This window comes from Gavialis gangeticus, unplaced genomic scaffold, assembly GCF_001723915.1.
Source record: "Gavialis gangeticus isolate Ggan-Ray unplaced genomic scaffold, GavGan_comp1, whole genome shotgun sequence".
In the NCBI taxonomy this organism is placed as follows: Eukaryota; Metazoa; Chordata; order Crocodylia; family Gavialidae; genus Gavialis; species Gavialis gangeticus.
The window spans coordinates 24,173,747-24,185,841 of record NW_017729030.1 but is presented as its reverse complement, the minus strand read 5'-3'; positions in this window follow the sequence as shown (position 1 = coordinate 24,185,841).

Here is a 12,095-nt window from a genome sequence, read left to right as displayed (position 1 = left end):
GGGCAGTAGAGGTTTTGGGAGGCAGATGGGGGGAGGGAGGGCGGGACCTGTCTTACCTCCTACCCCACCACTGCCTGCCCTACCGTGTGCTCCTCCCCTGCCTATTCCCCACAACAACCATCTACCTGCTCCCCTCATCACATATGCCCCCACCATGTGCAGTAGTAGGGGGAACACATTTAAGATGATCCTCCAATAATTTGATTATATATATATATATATATATAAAATTATAATAAATGTAGCAATTGTCCACACATTTCATCTAATTATTGGGAAGGGTGGTCTTAGATTCAGATCAATAAGGTATTGAGATTTTTCAGTAGTCTTAATCCAATCAAAATCAGTACTGAACAAAAATTATTACTATCTGCTAGTAGTGTGGTGACTTTTGTAAAACTGATAATGGATGTCTACATTGTGGAAACCTCCATCATTTTTAGCTACCATGACAGAGTAAGGGCAGTGAACTACTCTGCAGGGGGTCTTTCCAGGTCAGACAACTTGGTAGAGCAGTGAGCACAAGTTTGCATTGCCAGTCCTTGTTTCTCTATGGCAAAACACAGAACTTCAACTTCTATTGCTTTCAGGTTGATATTGTTCGTAGGCATAAAGGGTGAAAATATGTTCCAATAGTGCAGTTGGTTAGTTTGTGATTCTTGGAGAGCAGTACTAAGTGCAATCATGCTGAAGCTGTGAATTCAAGTGCCACTTTGAGCACAGCCTTCTCTTTGTAGTGGCTCTGGGGTGCAATGATAACAAATTAGACTTCTACAGCCGGGCAGGGTGATTTTCAAAGGCTGTAGTTTCAAGTCCTAGCACTCATGATCTCAAGGTGGGGAATTAGTTCTGAATGGTAGTGCACTTGCATAGCATGGAAAGGGTAGCTGGATCAAGACCTGCTTTCTCCAGGGGATTAGACAAGTACAGATTAGACAAATTTAGACACTAAGGGGTTATGTTTTGAGGACTGTACTCTCGGATTTTGGCACTTAAATACTGCCTAAGTCCTTCTTTGGATCTGGACTTTAGGCAGGGGTTTCCCATAAAAAAGAAATCACATGGCCCTTCCCTTGTTTGATTCCCCATTATTGCTTCCCACAGTGACCTTGCCATGAGCACCAGGAAGGCATCTTTCACAGCACACATTGCTAACAGAAGCATCCTAAATAACTGTTTCACCCCACTGGTGACCATGATGGTGGCAGGGGAAGTACCCTGACCAAGGTAATACAATTAAAATGGCACTGTGTAGTAGAGGGCTGCACCCTTGTCTGCTTGCAGACAGGACTCCCTAAGACAGCCTCATAGTTAGCTTCCCACTGGCCAGCTTCCAGTGGGAGGATCTCAGTTACACGCCGACTTCATGGAAATGGCTCCTCCCTAGCTTGCTCCTGCAGATATATGGCTGAGGGCACACGAAACTCAGGGGCATCCAGACCTCAAGCTTCCAGGCTTTGGCCTGCACGTAGGATGCCTGGCAAAGAATTTGGAAGCATCTGAAGCACCTGGTAGGAAGTGGAGGATGTTTGCCGGTAGTAGTTTCTTGAATGACTCATGGATTTGGAATTGATTTGGCTGATTTGACTTGGAACACAATTGGGTTTTTTGGTTTGTTTGTTTTTTTAAGGGAAAAAAAATTGTGGGGCAGAAGAGGGTCCTCTACAGCACAGATGCATTTCATTTGAAGTAGCTTTGAAATACAAATGAGAAAAGTGTTCTAAGCAGAAAAAGTGCCATTACACAGTAGGACATTCCCAATGTCTGCTTCTGATCTGGGAGACACTTGCCTTGCATTTTCATATGTGTTGTCCTTCTCCAAAGGGTGATCCTACTACCCTAATGTACATGAGCAATTTGATAGATTTCATTGGGACCATTCCTATGAGGAAAGTTACTCATCAGTATGTTTACATGATCATGCCCCAAGCTAATTGCTGCCTGTATCATTAGTGGACTGAGCAATGACCTGAAAATAAATTATTCTTTCAGCTTTAGATCTCTACTAGAAACACTGATTTATCTAATTAGAGAAAGCACAAGTTCAACAAATTGCCTATACATTGTAACATGGAATGTCTGTTTACAGAGTTACTTTTTCATTAGAAAAACAGCATTTCCCCCCCCCCCATAGAAATATATGTATTTGATACAGTTAAAAATGAATATATAGATGCTGGTGTCTTTTTTTTTTACCATTATGCTATTAACCAAATGTAAAAAAAAGTCATGTTACTGATAATAAGGCAATGAAAAATATAAATTATTAAATATGAGGAAAATAGTTTTGATTCATTACCAGTTATTATGGATATTAATATTTTAAATCATTTCAGTATGTTTGGAATTGCTTTGCTACTTAGTTTTCTTTGAAACTGGACCCATTTGTAGGAAAATGTGTAGACCAATATTAAATCCATACTGAATATACAAAGATGTGAAAAAGTCAAGGAGCTGTTCAAACTTTATAAAGAAGGGCAGACTGTATAATTGACAGGCCTTTCTTTCATTCTTATTAGACCCTAAAAATCACAAACGCTAAAAACTCAAAAGATACTTTGGAAACAAAAATAAAGACTTGCTTGTAATGTATTGTTATGAGCTTTTTTTTTTTAGTTTAGACCACAGAAAAGTCAAAGGAGCTTAATTCATGGTAGGAATTAGAAAATCACCTAGGTACCCACTCTCAAATTAATCCTGCATATTAGTAAGAGTAGGGCTTTGGCAAATCCTGTTAGATACCCATCTACATCTTTAGAAACCAATATATTTCAAAATCTATCTTCAAATCCCTTAGGCTCTGTCATGGGAGCAGTTCTCTACTGGTCAAATGCTTAATAGTCAAAAAATGAATATCACTCATTGATATCATGATCATGAAGCTGACATGTCTGTGCCTGTGTCAAGCCCTTCTGAAGGCAATGACTGTGTCTGGAAGTGAAGTAGTACCTCTGTCCACTGCCAGTTACAGGACAAGGACTTTGTTGTGTAATCTAGTGGACCTAGGCATGAGCAGGAATTAGAAACAGTCTTTGATCTCTCACACGCATATGCCTATGAACAAACAGCAGTGAGTCTAATGTGACCAATGTAGCTAAATTGTCTTCGGGTCACTGAACACCCAAGGTATTGTTTCTGGATGAGTACAATGATGCTTAACCATTAAGGAAGGTAAATGTGGCTGCATGCACATGTTGAGTGCTTCTCATAGTACGTTACCAAATGTGGAACTGGTTTGGTCTTATGATGTCAAAAAAATGTACACAGATCACAGCATTTTTAAAATGATTTTAAGTATTCCATTATTTTGCTTGCTCATGCTTATAGTAATTTTGAGTCATAAGCAGTAAATATAAATAAATAACTCATAGCCTCTCTAAATTGCTGTACTGAAGTATTATTTAAAAAAGATGAAAGGTTCAGAGAAAACTCCTTCAGTTTTTCATGAAGAAGCCCTTCCTAAGGGATGTGATGATTTATATTTTACCTTCCATAACAATAAAACAGTGGAGCCTGTCATTAGGCCCAAATTCTCTTATTTTTATTCAGGGCCAGAAAACAACCTTGTGTGTTAAGGTGAAACTAAAGAAAACTAGACAAAACTACCCTGCTTCTCAGGGATGTGTTCTCATTTCTATTCCACTATGTCAACAGAAGTTTGAAATAAGAATAAAAAGCGAGGAGCAAATTCTCAGTGGCCACATCTACACAAGACACTGACTGTGCGGTAGTGCGTTACTCCTGCGCAGTAGCATCACATGGCATGAAGAGTGACACGACGCTACTGCGCAGTAGTAATGAGTTACTATGCAATTAACATCACCAAAAAGCTGTTCAAGTATGCTACTGCACAGTAACTCCAGTGCAGCCATTTAGTACTTGTGTATGCAAGTAGCAAACAACTGCCCAGTTACAACTGCACAGTCAGGGTCTTGTGTATATACAACCTGTGGCATATAACTGCACTAATGTACACCAGATAAAATTTAACCAAGAACATAGAGTTCTGGAGCTGGACATAGTAATCGCTGATATCTAGTTAGACCACGGACCAAATTAATTTGCAGAAGCAGGAACCGCAGCCCCATTGACTGTAATAATTCCCTATTCCCAGTGTAATAGAATGAAAGTTCTGCAGAGTTCACTGCTGCAAATAGCAATTTCCTATGTAGAAATCTCTGTTCCTAGGGCCAGGCAAATAAAGGGGAATTTTATCTGACTAAAAATAGAAATACAGTAAAGATGTCAGTGTTTCGCTAATAGCAAGTGGCGGGAGAGGGTGTTCTTGAAAAAAAAAAGCATAATTATGCAACTCTTTCATTGTCTCGTTAATGACTTCTGATGGTAACAGATATTTCAGCCCTGTATTACGCTGATTAATATTGTCATGATCTCTGCCTAAGTTTTGGTCCATTGCACATTATCCATCAATCAACTTAATTCTATTTTCCTCTGCAATGGATTCCACTTGCTCATCAAGAGCCAGACTTTTTAAGGACCTTAGATACATGTACAAAAAAAAGGGAGCAGGAGAAGGTAAATGGGGGAACATCAATGCATGTGTTTTAAATTATTTAAAAATATTAGGTATTGTCTTAAAATATAAAACCAATTCATATTTAAAGATTAGCAATAGCTATCAACAACAGATTCTTCCTTCATTCTAATTGCAATTTGATGTAATGAAACCATATATATATTTATTTTTAAAACAACTTCTAAATCATTACTACATGGTACCTGGGACTCACTGGTTTTCCTTGCCTGTGGAACCAGAAATGAACACATTATCCCTTTAAATTGCTTTGATAAGTTTTACTCATTTTAGGATTAAACATTCCTGAACATTTTCATGCTTTGCTGATCCCTTTCAAGAAAAGTCAATGAAGCTTAGTTTAACTTTACCTCTAAATTTATACTCACGGGACTTAATTCTCCTTTCCCAAAAATGGCATAGTATTTTCGTCCTGGCTATAATATACTATCATTCTCATTTTGTTCTCAGCCACTTTACACTCACTTTGTTCAGAAACAGGGATCAGATAAGGCATGGAACAGTGGAGAATGCACAGTTGGATCCTACAATATTTTCATATGAAAGTCAGAAAGTTAAATGTCAAAATTAATGATTTCTGTATGCTAATTTCCACTTGGAAATCTTCACATTACCAAGGGCAAATCCAGGACTTTTACACATGCTGTGTCTGAGCATAAATTTGGAAACCAGAACAAGAGCCGCAGCTGGGAAAACTCAGAATAGCCTTGAGTAATTTAAGAGTTATGCTGCTATACTCCGGCAGAGGATTTGACTCCAGATTAAGACTTATCTGAATATGTAGTAGAATTCCATCTACACTGAGGTGAAGGGTCGCAAAGCCACCACTGGCATAAGAAGATACAACTCTGTTGAAATCACAGAACTACAAAATGTATGTCCCTATGGAATTTAGGTCATAAGACTATGCAGATGTTTGGTGTGATTTAGTTGTTTAGCTCTTATTCCATTAAAATATGACATGGGAGGCAGAATTTTCTTCTACTATTTTCCTGTGGCACTTGGTAATTTTTTTCCCCTTTGAACCAGACCCCAACTTAGGGGAGGGTGCAGAAAGAGCAACCCTCTGTGCTGCTGACTTGGCCGTCACCACTGCTGGCAGCCCAGCTACAGCTCTTGCTCTTGTTCACTGCTTCCACCCAGGGTACAAAACTGCCTAGCTACATCTATACCAAAGATCCTGTTTGCTACTGGGTGCTTTGTGGCTGTGGTGTGGGGAAAAGACCAGACGGGGTGTTCTTATAAGCCCTCGTGAACTGAAGGCCCTTTCAAGCCTAAGTTCTTAGGTAACATTCATCTATAGAAAAAAATACAGCATTAGCAGCAACAATGCAGATTTACCTACAAACCTCAATATCTTCTTTCTCTCCTAACAGTCTAAACCCCTGCTCTCATGGATGGCATATTCAGGAATAGTCCATATTCCACACTATTTCAACATTAATTGCAATGTAGTTATAGCAAAGAATATCATGTCGTCAGTGCATCTCAAGTTGGCTAAGTCCAGAGTGGACAACATTTTTTGGTAGGGGGGCTGGACCGATGCAGTTCAGGTCTGAAGCATGCAGTTTCTAGAACCCAGCCATCTCCGCTGCTTTCCCTTGCTGCCCAGGTGCACTGTAGCTCAGGGAGAGACATCCCTCCCACACCCCCGTGCCTGGCTGCAATGCAGCATAAGCAGAGCCCCCTGCCACTAAACACTGCTGAAGCCACGAGTCTGCAGGCCAGATCCAAAGGCTCTGCAAACCATATCTGGTCCACAGGCTATAGGTTTCCAATCCTTGGGCTAAGGGATATATACTCCTGGGAATTCCAGCTCCCTCTACTATATCTAAATGCTTCCAGAGTTTGACTTATAATAAATTCTGCATACATGTTAGAAAGGTCGAATGTCCAATGGAAAAAAATAATCACGGTATACACAGATGGGCCATTTTTAATGCTAGAGACTTGCATTGAGTTTGATTACGTCAGATAGCATCAAATGTTGCCGAGTAGTCAGTGAAATGTATGTTCAATGGATGATTATATAACAGAAGATTTTTCACTGACATGATAGATGTTTATGATTTGATCAAGTGTATTTTGACTGTCTCTGGAACCAATTTTTGGGGTGTCAGTTCTGTTTTTATCATTTGCTTTCTACAATCCTAGATTACAGAAAGCAGAACTCTCTTCTTATCCGGTATCAGGGAGATGGCAAGATTGTTACAACACCGTTTTTCCCCTTCTTTTGTAAGGTCCAGTCATCCAGCCAACTTCCACTCATACAGTTGGAAGCTGTGTGCGCATTGTTTTAAAACAGCTGAAAGTTTCCTTTGAATCCATTTGGGATTACACAGTAATTAACACTCAGGTCTGCTCCCCATTGTGCATGTAAGCTCCCACTGACTTCAATGAGAGCTCTGTGGTAGAGCACCAGAGGACAAAATTTGGCATGCATCCTTATAAGAGAGCTCCATTTCAAGTTTAATTAAAATTTAAAAGGTCAGGCAAATGCTAATGTTGTAGTTAAAAGAAGCAAGTTTGTAAAATTGCATATGCAAAAGGTGTTAACCATCTTTTAAAGGAACACGGCCTCATGCCAGCATTCATCCAGTCCCTTATAACTGCATCTTGGAAAAGTCATCTTTGGTGAGCTATATTTCTTCAGGTAACATTGGTTAAAACACATAAATTTCCCATTATTTTAGTCAATATAAGCCTGTGAAATTTGTACTGTTCTATGCAGCATGTATAACAACTTTATGGCATTGAAAACCATATGTAAAGACCGTTCCATACTTGCCAAAAGTATTACTTTATATTGTACGCTTTTTAATATTGATGAAAATGGAAAAAATAAGTCCAGCCAAATTTGCCCTCCAAACTTGAAACCTGATCTGGCAGATACTGACAGACAAGCTTAACTATGTCCAGGTGAGTTAATGCAATGTACAGTCCATCTATGATACTTAAATGGCCCGAGTATTTTAGTGCCTGGCAATGTCACTTGCAAGATTACCATGTGGTAGAGGAATACTGTTATCGCCATTTGAGAGCTGGGGAACTGAAGCAGAGAGATTAAGGAGATTAAATGACTTGCCAAAACCATGCACACAGTGTCTGTGATGGAGCAGGAAATTGAACCCAATTCCAAGTTAGTGTCAGAGCTAAAGATCTGCATACAAGAGAATTGGTGGCTGATCCAAAAAAATAAATAGTTTGGCCACGTAGAAATGATAGGTAACTTTGCCTTCATCCAAATATTCTACTTAGTTATCTCCCTACATTCCTGATAGCAATGTTATTTAAAATAGTTTTCTACATTTTTCTATCATTGTTTAATATTCTCCTATCATTTTTGAAACATTAGAATAGCTGTTAATAAACCAAATTAAATAAGGTATAGAGCCTTGTAGTATTTTAGTTTTTCACTGTATCTGTTGGATTATTATTCGTAAACAAAAACAAGCTATATGTCTTAAAGAATTTATTTATTTTTCTATAACAGACAATAGTACAATAATTTAGATTTACATTTTGAGCTCTTGCTATTTCTCAAATTCATAGCACCTGATGAAGTAGGCTGTAGCTTACCAAAGTTCATGGATCTCTGAAAGAATTAATTTATGTGGTGCCACCTTGCCCTGCCTTCTTTCTTGCTTCAGATAAACATGGATAATCACATCTCCCTTCACACTTTCAAAAGCCAGGAATGTTCACATCAAAGGCTTTGGTTCTAGTCAGAGCAGAGATGCAGTTGAAACCCATGCAATTTTGCTTTGAGATTGGATTTAGTATCCTACCCAAAATACAGGTCTAGCTGCCCTTCTAGAAAAAACAAGCAAAAATACATCGTGCATAATGCATAATGTTAATATGATAGATTTTTTTTTTGCTGCATTTGTTAAATAAAGGGGTCATTAAATTTGTATACATGGAAACAAAAGAGTAAAACTGTAACACGTTCAGGAATTCCTTGATATTTGATTTACCCTCTGAAGGACTCTGTTACAGCTTCAAAAAACAACTTTGAGTCAAAAAGTAATTTTAACAATATACATCTGGCTTTCTGGAAGCAACAAGCTAATCTGGAAATAATTTTCTTTCCATTTCCATTTTAGCAGAGATTTAAAATATTCCAGCTTTTTGAATTATGTGATAGTGAACATGTACCTTTCAGAACATTTCTGGCCTGTCATCTTGCCTTCACTCTTTCTAATGGTAATTTAAGTACACGTGGCTTTTAATGACAAGTTAAATATTGTCCAAAATGATGGGTGGGAGAATCATTGTAAGATTCTAATCAGTTGTCTGTGAAGTATCTTAACTTTTATTCTTAGCTTAATTGAAAGGGTTTGCCATTTAATCTCTGCAAAGCTATCCATAGGGCAGGGGTGGCTCAAAATACGTCCTGCAGACCAGATCCAGCCCGCCAGTCACCGTCATCCGGCATGAGGGGCCCCCCAAAAAATTGTGCCCCACCCAGCCCTTCCACCCATGAGGGTGGGAATGAGGTGCCCACATGAACACACAGCCCCAAAAACTGGGTACCCTATTGCCTTGCTTCTACCCTTGTGGGCAGAAGGGCCCAGCCAGCCAATGTATAGCTTCTGTGTAGGACTCTTGTTGCCACTGCTGCAGACCCCAGGACCTGCTCCACTTCCCTGGTCTCCTGATTGCTCCAGGCGGCAGGTAGGGAAGCAGCGGGGATGGGGCAGCAGCTAGAAGGGACCATGGAGCATGGGACTGGGGCTGTGCAAAGTCTGTGCCCAGGGGGGCAGGGAGCAGTAGCAGCACAGAGTTGGGTGGGCAGAGTGGGTTTGAGGGAGAGTGGAGGGTATGGGGACCCCCCCACACACTCTCCCCACTATCCTGCCATAGCATGCAGCCCCAGCAGGCAGTGGCAGGAGAAGCAGGTGGGGTGCTCAGGGCGCAGGTGCCCAGCAGGGCGTGGCTCTAGTCAGCACTACACATCACAGCAAGGGGTGCAACCTCTGCCAAGCCGCCAATATTGCTGGCACTCCCTGCCACTCATGCCCAGCCCCTGCACTCAAACAGCAGGGAGGGAAGCCCCATATGCTGGAGCCACCTCCCTTCCCTGCCAGGGCTGAGCAGCATGGGACAGAAGCCTGAGGTGCTGGAACTGGCTGCCTTCCCCACCCTGCAGGGGAAGGTACCTGGGGCTTCCCTTCCCTGCAGCGCAGCCCCTGCAGGGAAGGCAGCTGGCTTCAGCATGTGGGGCTTCCCTCCCTGCTGTGCAAGTGCAGGGGCTGTGTGTGAGTCTCAGGGAGCACCAGCAACAAAGGCAGCCCGGTGGAGACTGAGCCCCTCGCTGTGGTGTGCAGCACTGGCTGGAGCCATGCCCTACTGGGCACGGACAGCTTGAGCACCCCACCTGCTGCCTTGCCATGGCAGAATTGTGGGGGGGCCCTACACCCCCCACCTTCCCCTACACCCACACCCTGGCCCCACAACCCTCCACATATACACAACCCCCAACATACCCTAGGCCCCCCCACACATAGCCACACCCCCTCACAAACCTCCCACATCCTACCACACATCCACACCCCACCATACACCCCCCACAGTATACAAAACTAAGAATTTATTTTTTAGTTATTATGCAATCACCTCTATATACACTACGCAAATGCAAATCATGACAAATATATTTTTTGTAATAAAATTAAAATATGTTATAGTAGGTGTTTCACTTTTAGTGTATGATTTGTGTTTTTTTGTGGTTCTAAGATGGCAAACCCCCCCCCCCCCGCAAAAGGAGTATTTCTGGGGGCAAGGGGAAAACTTCTGGTGGCAAAGGTCAGGGGTTATGGGATGGGACTTCTGGTCCCAAGTTGGTGACAAGGAGGCAGGGCAACTGTCAAGGAGCAGAACTACCCATGTGGCCCTAGACAGCTAACCAAAACTTGTTAAGTGGCCCTCCACCCAAAATAATTGCCTGCTCCTGCCACAGGGAATAGATTTCATAGATCTCATAGACGTTAGGGCTGGAAGGGACCTCAAAGATCATCAAGTTGAGCCCCTTGCCCCAAGGGCAGGAAGTCAGCTAGAGTCAAAGGATCCCAGCAAGATAAGCATCCAAGCATTTCTTGAATAAGTCCAGAGTAGGTGCCTGTACCACTTCTGGAGGAAGTCTATTCCACATCTTGGGGGTTCAAACAGTAAAGAAATTTTTTCTTATGTCCAATCGAAAATGGTCTTGGAGGAGTTTATGACCGTTGGTCCTTGTTTTCCTTGGGGTGCTCTGTTGAATAGATGATCTCCCAGATCCTGATGTACACCTCTTATGTACTTACAAGCAGCCATCAGGTCCCCCCTGAGCCTGTGCTTTTCCAGGCTGAAGAGTCCCATGGCTCTCAGCCTCTCCTCATAAGGCCTGTTCTCTTGCCCTCTGATCATGCACATGGCTCTCCTCTGGACTCTCTCAAGCTTTTAAACATCCTTCTTGAATTGTGGAGCCCAGAACTGGATGCACTACTCCAGCTGCAGCCTCACCAAGGCCGAGTACAGTGGGAGGATGACATCCTGAGATTTACTTGAGAAGCATCTATGGATGCAAGCCATAGTTGTGTTTGGTTTACCAGCTGTGACATCGCATTGGTGGCTTATGTTCATCTAGTGGTCAATCATGACCCCAAGTCTCTTTCTTCCGTAGTGCTAGGCAGCATAGCACTGCTGAGCCTATAAGTATGCTGTGGGTTTTTTCCCTCCCTGAGGTGGAGTACCTTACATTTATTGGTATTGAATGTCATCAGGTTTGTATCCACCCATTTACTAATTTTATCCAAGTCAGCCTGCATCACTAGCCTGTCCTCAGGTGTGGACGCTATGCCCCAAAGTTAGTGTCATCAGCAAACTTAGCCAGAGAATAGCAGACAGAGTTCTAAGTGAACAAATCTTAAACCCATCCTTTAAAACCTCAACTGTTTCTTGCATCTTGTAAGGTACAGCCAGCTGGGTCCAAGGTGCGAACTCTGAGCAGGCAGGGTCCTGCCACTGGCCTCCCTAGCAGGAATTCTGGTGTTCCCTATTGGAAAACTGAAAAATCCCTGATAAAAAAAATCCCAAAGTTACTCTGTAAAATACCCAAAAATCCATGTTCCTCCACAATTAAAACAAAAGGCCACTATAAACAGATAGAGAGAGAGAGAGTGACAGCGATCAGTTGGGCAATGTTTTATTGATATATCTATAGTGGTAAAGCACTGGCTGTTGGGGGCTATGGCCACACAGGAGTTACAGCCCCCCCAACAGGGGTATTTGGCCCCCACAGGAGCTACAGTCCCCAAACAGGAGCTATGCCCCCCAACAGGAGCCAAATGGCCCCTGCAGGGGCTATAGCCCCCCAACAGGAGCCAAATGGTCCACACAGGGTCTACCACCCCCCCACAAGACCCACATGCTCCACCCCACCCCCAGTTGCTGCCCCACCTAGCCTCATCTCCCACCAGGTGCTTCAGCTCCCAGCCCCACCCCCTGCAATCAGGGGGTCATGGGGGGCTGGCGGGAGGAGGGGCCAGGCAGGGCAGGG